The 16269-nt window shown below is 50.8% G+C and overlaps 1 protein-coding gene across 1 annotated transcript in view; it reads right to left on the reverse strand.

Annotated features, from left to right (window-relative positions):
- The window catches only part of TBC1D10A (TBC1 domain family member 10A), a 37010-nt gene that overhangs the window by 20081 nt on the left and 660 nt on the right, over nt 1–16269 (reverse strand). The window lies entirely within an intron of this gene.

The raw sequence follows: 16269 nt of genomic DNA on the forward strand, positions 1-16269 counted from the left end.
TGCTAAGGAGTGGCCAGGCCAGGCCAGGGCTCAAACCCAGGCCCCTCTCGATTGTACCATGAATCTGAGCTGACTCCCCATAAGACTTTGTATGCTCCTCCATGACCCCTGGCCCAGTCAGGAGCCCAAAATACTGAAAGACCACACCTGTTGGCCAGCTCTGCAGGCCAGGACTGCCTGTGGCACATCCCCTAGTGGCCCAGAGAGCCGTGGACACAGCCAAAACTCCACTCATCTTTTTCATCCCCAAACAGCCCTTCCCTACTTTGTTTATTCTTGTGGACGGTGCCCCCCTCCTTCCAGGCATGGAGCCTCAGAACCTGGATGCCAGGATGACAGGACTGGAAGGAACCTTAGAAGGGTCCTGAGAAAAATCCTCTCATTTTATAGCTAAGAAATCTGAGACCCAGAAGTTAGGTGACTTATCCAAGGCCCCACGGCCATCTCTGACTCATCTCTCCTTCACATCCAATCAGCTGCCATCGTCTCTGGCATCCATTCCTTCTCCACTCCCACTGCAAGCCTTTGGTGAGGGCCTCCACTATTATGACAGCCACACCTGTCTTTTGCTTCCAGGCTACCCCACTCCAATCCCCCCTTTACACCACTCCCTACAAGCCTACTGACTGCCAGTCCTGGCATCCACAACTGGGCTCTAACACAACCTCCTACTGCTCCCCTTTACCTCCTCCTCTCCATGCGCCCCCTCCTTACCTTAGTCCCACCTGCAGCTCCTCCCACTGGGCCACCACCTCCTCCATGAAGCCCCCCTCAGACTATATGGATGGCATTAAACATTGCCCCCTTCTCCTTTTACCTTGTAGGCCAGTTATTTGTGTCCACATCCTATGCTCCCCCTTGAGCTCAGTGCCCAGGTATTGTGTCCCTTCTTGAGACAGAGTCCCTAGTGCCAAGGAGGCAGGCCCTTAATCAATGTCTGTGGAATGGATTTCTCTGCTTAGCTTTCCCAGAGGCATGGACATAGTGCTAGGCCTGGAACCAAGAAGACCTGAGCTCAAATTCAGCCTTAGACACTGACTAGCTGTGTGACCCTGGGCAAGTCCCTTCACATCTGCCTCAAGTTTTCTCATCTATAAAATGAGGATGATAATAGCATCTACTTTCTAAGACTGTGTAAGATCCAATGGGAGAATATTTGTAAGTGCTTTGCAACCTTTAAGGTGCTATATAAATGCTAGTTATTGTCATTTCAAGGGGGAAGGGAAGGTAAATGGGAGGACCGAAGGACAACCCTGCCTCCTGTGTGGTCTACACCCCAACACGAGAATGCTTGCGTCAGGCTACAAATCAGAGGCATCTTCTCTAGGTTGAGAAGATGAAGAGAGAAGGCCCCAGGAAGTAACACGTGTCTTTCAAGAGAGGCTCGGCAGGCCCTGTTCTCATTTCTGCTTTGCTTTCAAAGGCCAAGAAGAGGGTGGAGTCCTCTGAAAACAGGCTGACTCAGACAGGCCTAGGAGGCAGGCCCAGCTCAGCCCGTCCCGGCCTCTCAGAGAGGCAGTCAAACACAGAGGAACCCATCCTAGGCCAATGACCAGGAAGCAGGAAAAGGTCCTGAGGAGTCCATGGGAACAGAGCTCACTCTCACCTCCAAGGCAACACACACAGCATCTGAATAAGGCTGTCTCTGGACAAAATCACAGGAGGGCCCACAGAGGGCTCACTCACGCCAACCCCTACCTAAACTCTCAACTCCAGCCCGCCACTGGCTCCCTGACAAGCAGCCAGCTAGCACCGCTTCCTCTTCCTCACAAACAAAGGATTTTCATGAAAGTGCTGGAGGGGAACCACTGGGGACAGCCAGGTGAAGCCACCAAAAAGGTCCAAAGGCCACGGGCCTATGTGGGGGGAGAGAGCCCTGGACAGAGGAACTCAGAGGCCTAGGTTCAAGCTCAGCTCTAACAGCCCAGTTCCTTCTTCCCTTCTCAAAGTTTCCATTTCATCTTCTGGAAAATAAGGGTTGGGCTAGACCAGGAATGGCTGCTTCCATCTGGACTGTGAACTAAGAATGGCTTTTATAGTTTTAAAGAAGGTTTTATTGTATTTTAAAATATAAAGGCCATTCTTAGCTGCCAGTCCTGAACAAAAACTGGTCAGTGGGTATATGTGGCCCTCAGGTCATGGTTCGGAGGTGACCCCTGGACTAGACAGCCTGTAAAGGGGTGTCTGGCTCTAATGCTCTTGACCCCCTAAAGTACCTCAAATCAAACTAGAGAAGGTGGGAGAGACAGTACTGAGCCCTCTCTCCCTGACACAGATGGGAAAGGAAGAAGAAACTCACATGAAGCAGGTGAGTCAGGAGGTGAAAATCCACATTGGCCTATGTGGAGGCTGAGCACAAACCCCAGTCACGAGCCTGCAGCCCCCCTGGTGTTCCAAGCTCAGGGGGATGTAACCTGATTTCAGCAGCACCCTCCTGGCAGTGGTATGGGAGGGCCTGCATGCAGACCAAACACACCAAGAAAGGTCAGCAGCATTCCGCACATTCTCTGGACGCTCTGGGCCCTGCAGCAACCAGTGAGACCTTGCCCAAAGGCTGTGGAGGAGAAGGGCCAAAGGAAGAAAGGGACAGGAGTTTCCTATGCAGAGTAGGCAGAGTAAGAGAGTAGAACCCTGGACTTGGGGTCAAGTGACCTGGCTGCCAATCTGGCCTCAGGTATTTACTAGCGGTGGACCGTGAGGGAAGGACTTAACCTCACCCAGGCGTCAGTTTCCTCATTTGTAAAACGGGGAGGAGAGTGCATGTACCATTTCCCTTCCTTACCTTTCTTATAAGGGATGCGCTTTGCAAATCTTGGCATCCTCATTCACTCATTCACTACATAAATAGGTGTTACCCTTGTTAGCTTTTCTAGCCCCGTCCAAAGCCTCTTTGTGACGGTGAGGTGAAGATGGTTCCCAAAGGCTGTGCCAGCCCTGCACAAGCCCAGGCAGGCTGAACCCTGGGGGGTGTGGGCCTGGCAATGACGAGCCAGGTGCACGGCTGGCTGCTGTCTAAGGACCAAGCTGGCTGAGTTCCAAGACGTTCATCACCAGAAGGAAACGGGGGGGTTGTGGCCACGGTAACTCACGGAGGCCATCATCTGAGTTGGTGAAAGGTATATACACAGACCAATCAAACGACAGATTCTCAAAGTCCTAGGGCCAAGACTTTCTTCAAACCACTGCAGTCAGGAGGACAGACCTGTGAAGGCTATCAACAGCATGTCTGGAGATAGGGAAGAACTGGGAGAAGAGGAAAAGCAGCTAACTAAACTGTGGGGTGTGACTGCAAGAGAAGATAAGTGCTCCATAAGAAAGGACAACTCAGAAGAACTCAAGAGAAATTGGACTGGCCTTGCTCTGGCTGATATGGGGTGAAATGAGCAGAGCCAGGAGGAGGATTCCTATCATGACCACAGTGCATAAAGGAAAATCACCGGAAGACTTCAAAGGCTTGATCAACGTAGGGACCAAACGTGACTTGAGAGAACTCGATGGTGAACGGTGGCCAGGAGGCCAGCGGCCGTGGAATGTGATGCACATTTTCAGATACGGCCCATGTGATCTGTCTGCTCCAAGTAACAACTGACTCCTGGGATGGGGAAGGATCAAAAGAAAAAAAAGCACCGATAAAAAAATGTTAAAGGGAAAAGTGCTTATGAAGGGAAAAGTGCAGCTGTTTGATCCAAAGTCACAAGACTGAAGGAGGCGGGTGAACAAAGGCCAAGGCACTACCACAGGCCAGGCCTGACTCCGGGGCTAGAGGAGGGAACTGGAGCCCCCCGAGGCCAAGTGACTTGTCTAAGGCCAAACAGTAAGTACCTGGCGGCTGTCCCCACCTCACCCTCACCCTCCTCCTCCGAGAAGCTGCTGGGCTCTGCCCTGGAAGCCCCCGAGGACCCCCTCCAAGGAGGCTGGAAATCCCTGCCAAGCCAGGGTCCTGCCTGCTCTCATGAGCTGGAGGTTACAGGCTGGATCCATCGGCTTTCCTTGCCAAGTTCCACGCTCAGCCGGACACGGTGCAGCCTCCACCCAATTGCCTCCTCCTTGGGCGTGGTCTCCTCACTCTGCTCCCCTGGCTCTCTCCAGGCCCCAAGGCAGGGAGAAGCGGGCACCTGCACCCCCTTCCTAGGCTTCTCCCTAGGCCACAGCCACTAGATGTGCTGATGGTGCAGGAACCAAAAAGCTTTGCCCAGCTCTGCTCGCCCTCCCTCCCAGCAGCTGGGCTAACTTGCTCCTAGAGGATGACAAAGAATCTCCTGGTCTTACACCCAAGCTCCAGGGTCAGTCAGGGCTGCAGGAGCCACTGTGCAATGCCAGCAGACCACAAGAAGCCCACTGAGGCTGCCCAGCCCTTCTCGGCAAAGTGGGAAGAGAACCAGAGGGCTGGCAGAGCCCCTGGCATCCTCATGGTGCCAAGGCCAGTCTGGCATCAGGACGAACTTCAGGCTTTCAGAAAGGAACTGTCTTGTCATCCCTAAGCTAAATTCAAGCCCTGACTTCCTGCCTTCTTAGAATGCAGAGGCAGTTGCCAGGATGTGAGTTGGCTACTCAGAGGAAAGGGATGACCAGGCTAGCCAGGAATGGGGAACTAAGGCCAGGTATGCCTCTATGGCACTGAGGTGGAGGAGACCAGTAGAGGAAGGAAGCCAGCAGCCGCCCAGAGACCTTCCTGGCCTTGGGCCTCCTCCAGTGTCCCTGGCATTCCTCAGGGGGCCCCTTCTAATGCCAAGCAGCCAAACATAAGCAGAGGCATTCCCTCAATATCTACAGGTTTCACAGCAAGCTGGAGGGATCGTCATCGGTCAGAACCCTGGCCCTTCTACCCCAGGTCTTGGCCTCCCAATGGACAGACTTCTCCGGAAGCCAGGACGGTCAGGCCAAGAAGGAGAACTAAGGCAGCAATGTTTCCTCCAGGTGCTGGCTTAAGGAGAAACCTGGAGATGTTAGACACACTGGAGCTCCCCAAGGAGAGTGGACATAGGGCCTGATGCTGTGGCTGCTGTCAAGGTAAATCAGAGCCAGTGGAAGCCCTGCTGGCACGCGGCGATATTAGTAGCACAAGGACCTGCAAACAGCAGAGGCCACCTACACTTCAGCACACTGAGCCAGCTCTGGAACGGACATTGGTCAAGCACCTCGTCAGAGGGTAGAATCCACTTGGGAGTTGGAGCCAGGAAGGCTCCCTCCTTAGAGAAAAAGGACCGCTTGGCCCTCAAGAGTAGCAAGGACAGCAACAGGGCCTGGAACAAGAGTCCACTGAAAGACCAGTGTTTTCCCCAGCTGAGGGTCACCCCCAGCTGCCTGCTGCCCAGGAAGGTGATGGCATAGTGCTGGTGGTAAGGTGGGTCCCAGGCTCAAATGACTAATGCACAGCATTAGTCTGCCAGGATCCCTTAGCAAACCCACCTGGTACGCAGATTCCAGAATCAAAACTGCCTGGGCAGTGAGGTGGAGCCACTCACCCTCAACTTACCCCCTCACATTTGTCCTAACAATGGGGTGGGCACTGGCCAGTAGGGAACCTGAAGAAGCATCCTTAAGGGCAGCTCCTCGGAAGTAAGGAAAAGGCAAAAAAGCAAAGGCGCAGGATTCCAATGGCAGATCCAATCTCATCACAACAAAGGGCAGTCTCAGTCTCTGGGCTGCCTTGGAACAATGCTGCAGCAAATACAGTCAAGCCTCAACTTTCATGGGGGTAACATTCATAGAAAACAAAAGCAAAAAACGTGAATACTTATGTATCAAACCTATGAGAAATAGGGGTTCGGTTCTCGCAACCACTAAAAACGGTAATTTTTCACTAGAGATTGCTGAAAATACTCTTTTCTGCACCTTTATAACAAAACTAATTCTAATGTGCACTTTTTCTAACACAGTAGCCATGAAATAGCCCATATAATGGGAGTGCACAAAATAAAGCTGGTGAAGCGCAAACCATTTTTTCTTGCTAGTTAATTCCCTAGAATTCTGTGACCTTTCATGTTAACATCTCAATAAAAAAAAAACATTATTTCAGACAATACTCACTTTTTATAACACATGTATCATAAATACTGTATGTACAGCAAATAAAATCCTTGAAACTAAAACGTGTTTTAATCTGAATATTACTTTCTACTGTGTCGGACGGCAGTGTGAAGGCATTGCATTGTAGACTAGACTACTGTAAACCTCAGTCACCTGAAAACCGAGGGAGATGTTGCTGGGACTTTAGTCAGGAGAGGTCGAGGCTGGGGAGGTCTCCGCATCACCTCAGCCCACAGCCCAAAGGACTTAGAGAGTATGCTTTGGGGGCATAACCGCAACACGAAAATATGCAGCGAATGCACAGGGGGCTCTTTCCTTGATAGCGGTAGGGTGACAAGACCAGTGAAGCACCTAGTAGGATACTGGCTGTGTACATCATGCCTCATTTTTTTCTCTACTGCACAGTCCTGGTACTAATAAAATCATGCAAATACTGAAGTCACCTGAATGTTGGGGAATGGCTGTATCTGAGAAGCTCAGAGCTGAAAAGGCCCTTCAAAGCCCTTTAGGCCAAAACATGAACGAACAGCATATTTACAGCGTCCCACATGGGGTCCCCCCGCCTGCCCTGGACACCACCCATGAGAGGACTCTTCTGTCTCCATAGGCAGCCTATTCTCTCTGGGGTCAGCCCTCACGGTTAGGTGAGCCCAAATCTACACCTCAGGTGCTCCCAGCCCCTCCTTCTGCCTCTCTGCTACAATAACCCTTCAGGTAGTGAGAGCCAGCACTCTGTCCTCTCCACCCCTTCCCCCAGCCTTCTGTTCTCCAGGCCAACCATGCCCAGTTCCTTCCTCGCTGCTTCTGAGCAGGCCCTTCACCACCCTGCTCACAGGCCTCTGGATTTACTCAGCCCTAACCACAAGAACGTTGCTCTCAGGAGGCGGGGTCAGGAGGGAGGAGGGCAAGAAGCAGCACCAGGAGCTCCTTCCCCCACCCCTCCCCAAACTCCTCCAAACAGCAAAGAAAACAGCCTGGTCGGTCAGAATCTTGATGGGGAAGTCCAAGGAAAGTCATAGCCCAGGTTGTCTGGCTGAGAGTCTGTGGACACTGGGGCCAGGGTCTAGCCAGGGTGCATTCCAGGAGAGGGAGAGGCTGCGTAGCAAGGCAAGAGGAAGTCCCAGACCCAAGCCAGGGTAGTGGAGCCAGAGGGCAGCTCTGGGTCACAGATCCAGGATGGACTGAGGGGACCCTGAACTGTGAGAGAAGCAGCGGGAGCAGATCAGGCTCTTGCTCAGAGAACCAATCCTTTTATGAAGGGGATCTGTTCTGTGAAGTCTGGATTCAGTCAAAGGGCTGCACTTGAGGATCTGGAGGGCCGCGTGTGGCCTCGAGCCTGCAGGTTCCCCGCCCTCAAGGGCAAGAATGCCAGAGCAAAGTCCCTCGCAGTCAGCAGGACTTCCCCGCTGGCCTGCATAGGCCAAAGTCAGCAGACCCCAGACGGGGTCAGGGACATGCAGAGTTCCAATGCGGGGAGGTGGAGTGGCAATCCACTTTGTCCCAGACCAGACCAAAGGCTTTCAGGGCCCCAGCCTGCGCTGGTCCTGAGATCCTGGAAACACACAACATGTCATGCCCCGAGAAAGCAGCTCCCAGACCTTCCTCCCTTCAACAGTGTAGACAGCCTAACCTTAATATCAAGCCCAAAGTCAAGAAATATACTGGAAAAACAAACAACACCCCACTATAAAAAGGCCTTGTGTGAACAGCAACGTTCAAGACACAAACTCAGAAGAAAACAATGACTCCAAAACTTCTAAGGAAAATACACAAATTCAGCTACAATTCCTAAAAGAGATGAAGAGTTTTTCAAAAAAAGTTTGAAATGTTTTTATAAATGAAATGAGAGCACTTGAGGAAAAAATTGGATATGAAATGAGAGTTATGGAAGAAAGAATTGGAAAGGGAATTAACAGCTTGGCACAAGTGGTACAAAGTATGGGCCAAGAAACAAACTCCTGAAAATTGGAATGCACCGAATAGAAACCAATGACTCTATAAGATTGGAGAAACAGTAAAGCAAAGACTGAAAAAAATTGAAGAAAATGTTAAGGTTATCTTACAGCAAAAACAAGTAACCTAGAAAACAAATCAAGCAGAAGAAATGTGAAGAGTCACTGGACTCCATGAACACCATGACCAAAACAAGATCCTAGACATCACATTTCAAGAAATCTTAAAAGAGAACTGTCCAGATCTCTCAGAACCAGAGAGCAAAGTGGAAATAGGAAGAATCTGTCCGTTACCTCCTGAAAAAACACCCAAGTGAAAATTCCTGGGAATGTTACAGCCAAAATCCAGAGATTCCAGGTCAAAGATAAAACACCGCAAACCTCCCAAAAGAAAGAATTCAAGTACTGAGGAGCTACAATCAAAATCACACAAGATTTTGCAGCCACAACAATAAAGGAATGGAGAGCTTAGAATACAATATTCCAGAAAGCAAAGTATATGGGCTTACAATGAAGAATAACTTACCCAGAAAAATTAAGTATATTCCCACAGAGGGGAAATGAATCTTTAACAAAACATAGGAATTCCAAACATTCCTAGCGAAAAGACTAGCGCTGTGTAGAAATTCGGATGTTCAAACACAGGAGTTATAAGAAATATAAAAAGGTAAACACAAATAAGCATGGAGGACTAAACAAGGATTAATGCTTACATTCAAATATGAGAGGATACACGTGTCTCCTCTGAACCTTATCATCATCAGGGCTCATACAGGGAGTCTAATAAGACAAAGCCTAGGGGTGGTTCTCTTATATCTTAATAATCTTGAGAAGAATGGAAAAAGAGAAGAAAAGGAATACACCAGAGGGGAAAGCAAAGGAAAATTAAGGAAAATCATCTCACACAATCAAGGTGATCAAGTAGACACTTACACAAACAAAGAGGAAAGGCTGGGAGCAACTGACACTTGAATCTTACTCATTCTCATCTGAACTGATCAGAGGAGGGAAGAATACACACACACACACACACACACACACACACACACACACACATACATAGTACATTTCACTCTATAGAGAAATAAGAAGAAAAGGCAAAAGACAAAAGGAGGAATTAGAGGGAGGGGTAGATTAAGGAAGGGATTAATAGTAAACAAAACAAATTCTAACTAAGGATGTACAAAAATATCTATATCTTTTTTTGAGTTGGCAAATGGGAATTTAAAGGGATATCTATCTCCTGGGGTTATGCCTGAACAAGTTAAGATATATAAATGTGAAAGGATACCACTGTGTTATAACACATGATAAAGACGATTTCAGAAAAACCTGGGAAGACTCGTATGAACTGATGCAGAACCAGGATTTATACAATGACAATTTATACAATGACAACAATGTGGTAAAGACAAACAACTGTGAAGGAATTAGGGCCTCTGATCAGTATGTGACCAAAGTCGATTCCAAAGGACTAAAGATGATACATGCTACCCACCTCCTGACAGGGAAGTGAAGTGTTCACAGGGCAGAATGAGACAGATGTATATTTTTAGTTTGAGGATATGGTCAATGCAGAAATTTGTTCCACTTGACTACACATGTTTGTAATAGGGGTTTTGTTTTACTTTCATTTTCAATTAGGGAAGAGGGCCGGGGGGGGGGGGGAGAATCAATATTTCTGATTGGAAAAAAAATATATATATATATATAATTAGAAAAAAAAAAAGAGAACATTGATCTTGGTTCTTTAGATTTAGGTCATCCCTGGAGTTTGGAAGTTTTTTTGGTTTTCACATCAAAGGGTTCCCTGTCCTCAGGACAAGGCACATAGAGAAGGCAACAAGGTCTCACATAAGCTTTTCCCAATTCCTTTGACTGAGAGGGGCTCTCCCCTGTGCACCCTGGGACAGGAGGACCTTAGGTCCTGGTGAGCCCCTGGCTTCAGTTTGGTACAATGGAGTAATATAATTTGGCAGCACGAGATCTAGTTTAGAATCTCAGCTCTGCCACTTATGTGACCTTAAATCTTTTCACTTTTTGGTGCCTCAGTTTTCTGATCTGCAAAATGAGGAGGTTGGACCAGATGATCTCTAAGGTCCTTTCCAGTTCTAATCTGCAATTCTGATTCTGATTCTGGCCACCTTATTACCTCTAGGATCGAAGAGAGACTCCTGTTTGGCATTTAAAATACTTTCCAGTCTTATATGAACTTTCTCCCTTCCACAAACTTGACAACAGGGCATATACTGGCCTATTTGCTGTTCCTCACATCTTATGCTCTGCTTCTTGTTTCCATGCCTTCCTGCTACATTCCTCTCCATTCTTCTCCCCCGGTTCCCAATTCTCCAGCGCCAAAGGCCTATTGGGCATTTCCAATATAGGGGCACCCTTTCAACTCCACCTTCTCCTCTTCTTGGGACCCAAGCCACATAGACTTCTGGGCTGACTGCTCACACAGCTTGGATAAAATAGGAATCGCCAACTCTATTCCTTCGAGTGAGATGGATCACCACCACCTTTCCTCCAACTTGTCATAAGGTCTTACCATTTCTGGACTTACCATCTCCACTGCCTCTATGCCCTCCAGACCCCCAGTACTTTCATCTGACCCACTGATGTAACCTAAGGATCAACGGGCCCTGCCATCCAACCTATCACCGAAACCTTAGGACTTGGAGGCCTTTCCATCTGCCCTGCAGTTCAGCCCACCTATATGTGCTACCTTAGAATGCGGAAGCCTCGAATGCAGGGACCACCTCCCTTTCCTGAGTGAGGGTATCTCCAATGATGGCAATACAGGAAGTGCTTAATAAATGCTTTTTAATTCACCTCAATCTGGGTATCCAACAGCCACCTCAAACTCAACATGTCTACTACTCTAGAATTCATTCTCTTTCCCCATCCCCAGTTTCTGCCAAGGTGCCATCATCTCTTTGGTCTCCCAGGTTTATAACCACAGCCTCTTCCTCCTCCTCCTCACTCTTACTCAACCTACCTCTTCCAATCACTCGCCACATCTGGACATTTCTGCCTCGACCATCGTCCCCTTCCCATTTATTCCCATGGTCAACCATCCTAGTTCAGGCCCACTTCTCATATGGACTGTCGCCACACCTTTGCAAGCCTCTCCCCTCTCCAACCTCTCCTCCACACAACTGCTAGACTGGTACTCATCTCATCCACCTCCCCGGGTCATCTGAGGATGAAATGGGACAATATTTACAAAGCACTTAGCATGATCTGGCAAATAGTAGGTAATTAATAAGTGATTTTCCTTGTTTCCGTCCTACTCAGACTCCAGTGACAGGCTCATCACACAATACTCCTCTTCTTCTACCCTCTGCTCCAGACAACCCGGCCTTCTAGTTCTCCCACATGGCAATCCTTCCTCCATCTCGATCTGTCCCCTAGGCCTGTATTGCTATTCCTCAACTGTCACCTCATGGTTTCTCGAACTTTCTTCCAGCCTTAGTCAGGCCTTGTCTTGGAGGCCTTTCCCAGTCCCCACCCCCAACTGGAAGGGCCTGCTTCTGAGACGACCTTTTATCTCCATCATCGGCAGCTTGTATAGATCCAAATGCGGACGGGTTGTCTCCTCAGTGAAAATGGAGGGAGGGAATGTTTTTCTGTGTTGTCTTTGTATCCTTAGCAATCAGCAAGGACCAACATGGCACAAAGTAGGCTCTTAAATGCTTGCTGAGTAACTGATTCCCTGGCCAATCCTCCCAATGTGACTGAGGGGTTTCAACTCACAGCTCTCCCCCTCAAAAAAAGGCAAGAAAGTCAATGATGTCAAGAAAGATCCCACACATGGACAGTAAAATATCGTGGTACTCCTTATGGTAACAAGTGGACAGATTGAGGAATGGGTGAAGGAACATGACAGGATATTATTGAGTCATGAATGGTGAATGAGGAATTCTGGGAAGATTTTTGTAAAGTGAGGTAGAGGAACGAACAGAGGGCCAAAAGAATCTATGTTCCTGAATCATGGAAACAGACCCAGCCGTCAAAGGCCTGAAGTCCGCTGAAATGCACCGACCCATCTCCATTAGACAGTCAGAGAATGAGGGGGCGGCCCAAGGGGCAGAACGGCGCACACTGTGTTATCAGTCATTAGTTTTTACTTGTTATAAGGCACAGTTCAAGTGCTGGCAGGAGGAGATGAGGGATTTTTTTTAAGGCATCGTTTCTAAATGAAGTTATATAATGAGGGGGTAAATGAAGGCACCAATAATAGGGGGAGGGAGGAAGGGCCACCCCTTCCCGAGCTCCTCCGTCTCCACCTGCTGAAATCTGACCCCTTTTCCAAGGCTCAGATCTCACATCCTAGAAGAGGCTGCTCTGATCCTCCTGCAGCCAAATGCTATCTATCTTTTACTCCCCTGAACCCCGCCCCCCATGACACTGGACCCCTCTCCCACACAGAGCTCTTTCTCCCCATTTTATCGGTTATTTGGCCACAGGTCTTATCTCCCTCACTAGACTGCGCGCAAGAGGCTGGCCTCTCATTTGTCTCTGTGTGTCCCATAACCCAGACCACGGAACTCCATATAGGACAGATGCTCCGTAAACAGGCGTGAGATGAATGGCTAAACGCATAGGACTTCTTGGGGGCTCTTCCGGTCCTCAGGGAGGCTGTGGGGAGGCTTTGTCCTATCCAGTGGCTCTGGCCCCCAAAGAGGCTTACCCTGGGCAGCTTCTCTCCCCTACTTGGGATCCTGGCCTTGAGCCAGGTGCCACTGACTGTCTGGATGGAGGCCTGGTATCCAACTCTGGGAAGACAAAACCCCAAACAGGTCTGGCCGGCCTTATCTCATTCCCACAGCTCAGGACTGGCCAGCCAAGGCAGCCTATGAGTGCAACAGCTGGCAAGCCAGCCCCCTTTCCTACCAAGCGGGCCCTGAAAGAGACACAGCTTGGGACCGGCTCTTCCAGCCTGCTGCAGCAAAAGGAGCCAGCTAACACCCACATGGCCGCCAAACCCGCTTTTCTTCTAAGGCTGGAGAGGGGAGCAGAGCAGAGGGAAGGGAAAGGGGAGGCCCAGCAGCCTCCCTCATCATCTGCGGCTGTCTCATTCCAGCCGTGCAGCCGAGACCTGAGCCCATCTCGTGGGCATGACGGTACGGGGGGGGCCAGAAGAGGAAGGTGCTTTAGCCTGCTCTTCAGAGACCCTCCTTTTCCCCCTCAATCAGCACAGCCTTCCTAGGAAGTCTGCAGGACACTGACTGGGCCACCCCTGAGGGGGTGGGGAGGAAACACGGGCCAACAATACAGAAATAACCTCTGGCATCCACAGCTGCTCCAGATGTTCCCTGGGTCCCAGAAGCCCCAGTTGCCCTTGCAGGAAGCAGGCACCCAGGGGAATGAGGGAGAGCCCAGCAATCTGATGCAGGGGAGGAAATGAGGCCTGGAGGTAACGGAGAAAGGAGAGGCCAGGGAAGCTGGGCACCTCTTCCAGGCCCACATCCGTGATCCCGGCCATGCGTCAGCCCAGCTGGCCTGGCCCTTCCCCCCTCTGGCCGATCGCTATGCTCACTGGTCCTTCTGGACAGCTCAGAGGGAGGACATTTCCCCCTGCGCAGCATGGAGGCAGTGCTTGGAGAGCCTGAAGGTGGCATCCTGGGCTCCGGCCCGAGCCCTTTCCACTGAAAGCCTCACTTCCTCACCTATAAAATGGGAATAACATCTGTACCCCCAGCTCATAGGGTTGGGAGGAAAGAAGCGCTTTGTAAACCTCAAAATGCTATGGAGAGTAGAGGCCGTCTCATCCTGGGAGGGCCTTCCCCACCTGGCTCCTCCTTCCTCGCTGCCCACCACTCACTCCTCTCCAGCTTCAGCTAACCCACTCTCCCCACCACTCCCTAAGGCCACGGGGTCATCCCTCTAACCAGGGAGCCCTGTCCACTGCCAACATGACCATGCCTCTGCCACTCTGAACTCCTGGGGCCTCACTGCCCACAGCTCTGGTCTGGCCCTGTTCTGGGCCTCAGTGTCCTCATCTGTAAAACAAGGTCATCGGGCTGCAAGAGTCCTTCGCTCCCTTCCAGACTCTTAGAAATGTTTGTTAGTTCTCAAACATTCACAGTGAGGTGGTGCAGTGGAGGGAGCGCCATGCCTGGAGGAGGGACAACCTGTATTGGAATCTAGCCTGAGATACTGCTATCTGTGTGACCCTGGGCAGGTAAGTCACTTAACCTCGTCCTGCCTCAGTTTCCTCGTCGATAAAATGGGAATAAAAACAGAGCCTCCCTCAAAGGGCTGTTGTGAGGATCAGAGACAATATTTGTAACATGGCCAGCACACAGTAGGTGCGTGTGAGAGAGCTTCCCCTCATTAGCAACTGAGCACAGCCATCTCTAGCTAAGAGGCTTTTCCCTGAGAAGTCTGGGCAAATCTCAGTTCCTCCTGTCACGTGGGAGCCTGCCTAGGTGACCTAGTTAATGTCTTCCCACCTGTGAATGCTGTGACACTGTTCAGATGGAGGTCAGAGCTGGGAACACTACCGGCCCTTCTGGGGCTACCTCTCTCCAGCTTTGGAGAGCCCACCCCCAAGGAACTTTGGCCCAGCAGGGCCTCAGTGGATCTTTAGCCTGCCTCCCAGACAGCTTCTCTGCTGACATCTTACTCCTCCAGGGCACGACGAGGGCCACAGGAGGTCAGCCGCACTGAAACGTCCCTCTGGTCACCAGGAAGGACTCTCCTGGGGGTGTTTTCCACAACAAAAGCAAAGTAGACAACACCCAGATTACCAGGACGGGTCCAGAAAGCCTGCTGGGGAGGTGAAAAGGTAAGATGAAGGGCCCTTCTAACAAGGAGGCCTCAAGTCAGGTCAAGGCCAAAGGAGCCACAGCATGGAAAGACGATGGACAGAAAAGCTGGGACGCAGGCCCGAAGCCGGTTCAGCTATGGCGCACTCCCTGGGGCCCAGGGGCAGAGTCCCCTTTCCTCTGGCCTCCTGCTGTCTCTCCTGGGACTCTCAGAGCAGGGAAGGGGTGGGGGGGGGGACACAGCCAAGGGCCAAGCTGGCCGGGCTAGGCCTCCAGCCCTCCAGCCCTCCAGCCAAAGGGAGGTGTCTCTGGCTATAAATACCAGAAATAATCGCTCCCTTTTCTAACCTCTCAAAGGGTCAAAGTTCCTCAGCTCTACCGTGTGCCTATTTCACACACCCCTTCCCCCCAAGAGGTTTATCTGCAGCTCTCATCTCCTGGAAAAAGCAGAAGAACCTGGGTTCTCCCCAACAGCCAATCGCTCCCCATCTAGCTTCTCCAACCACTCCAGCCGTGCTTCAGTCTACGTCCTCATTCTTTGCTAGCTTCAGGCCTCCGTGAGGCATGACAAACCACGGGGGTGTCAGGGTGTCACTGTATCAACAAAAACATGGCACGAGGAGGAAGTGGGGAGAAAGCTCAGCTGGCCTATCAGTCCATAGATGAGGGGTTACCCTGGCCTGGGGCCAGCGGGGGAGGTTGGAGGGGGAGGGGGACTTCCTGTCACCAGAAGCATCCCATGTGTGAGGAAGGCGAGAGGCAGATCTTCCTTCCAAAGAATGAGATAAACTCGAAGGAAAGAGGGGCCTTCTGGGGCAGGTGAGCATCTTCTCTAAGAGAGGAGAGACTTGGGGAGATAAAGGCAGGACCCCAAAGTAGCCCCCATCGCCGGCCTGCCCAAAATGGCCTAAGGAACTAACAGCTTCTCGTTGGGGGTGGCAGGGGCTGGGGAAGGAGCGAGGGGCAGGCACAAAGGGGCACGTCCCTGGAGGGCAAAGGGTGTTTGGCTCCCACATGGGAGAATGTGTCTGCTGCTGCAGAGGTAGTGCCAGCTGGCCCGCCTGCCTGGGGCTTCCTGGGAGGTCTGGAGCAGATGAGGGAACGGGGAAGGAGAGGCACAGACAGGGCGTGCCCACCACATCATCACGTGTGGGGCAGATAACACTGGATGGGCTGGTCCAGGAGGGTACACGTGTCTGTCTCTTAGCTGGTATGTGAGGGGAGAGCTGGGGGGAGAGGGTTATCTCTATCCAACATCTGCATGTGAGCCTGGGAGGTTGGCTTTGCCTTGTAGGGGCTGGAGACTGGGCAAGAGGTCAGGCGATGAGTGGGTATATGTGTTGTGTGTGTATCTGTGAGGAGTGTGTATAGAGAATGAGGTTCTGGGTGTGTGTATGTGTCTGTGTGTCTAGGGAATGAGGTTCTGGGTGTGTGTGTGTGTGTGTGTATAGAGAATGAGGTTCTGGGTGTGTATATGTATCTGTGTGTCTGTGTGTATAGGGAATGAGGTTCTG

The sequence above is a fragment of the Vombatus ursinus genome, unplaced genomic scaffold (assembly GCF_900497805.2).
Source record: "Vombatus ursinus unplaced genomic scaffold, bare-nosed wombat genome assembly UNPS02001287.1, whole genome shotgun sequence".
In the NCBI taxonomy this organism is placed as follows: domain Eukaryota; kingdom Metazoa; phylum Chordata; class Mammalia; order Diprotodontia; family Vombatidae; genus Vombatus; species Vombatus ursinus.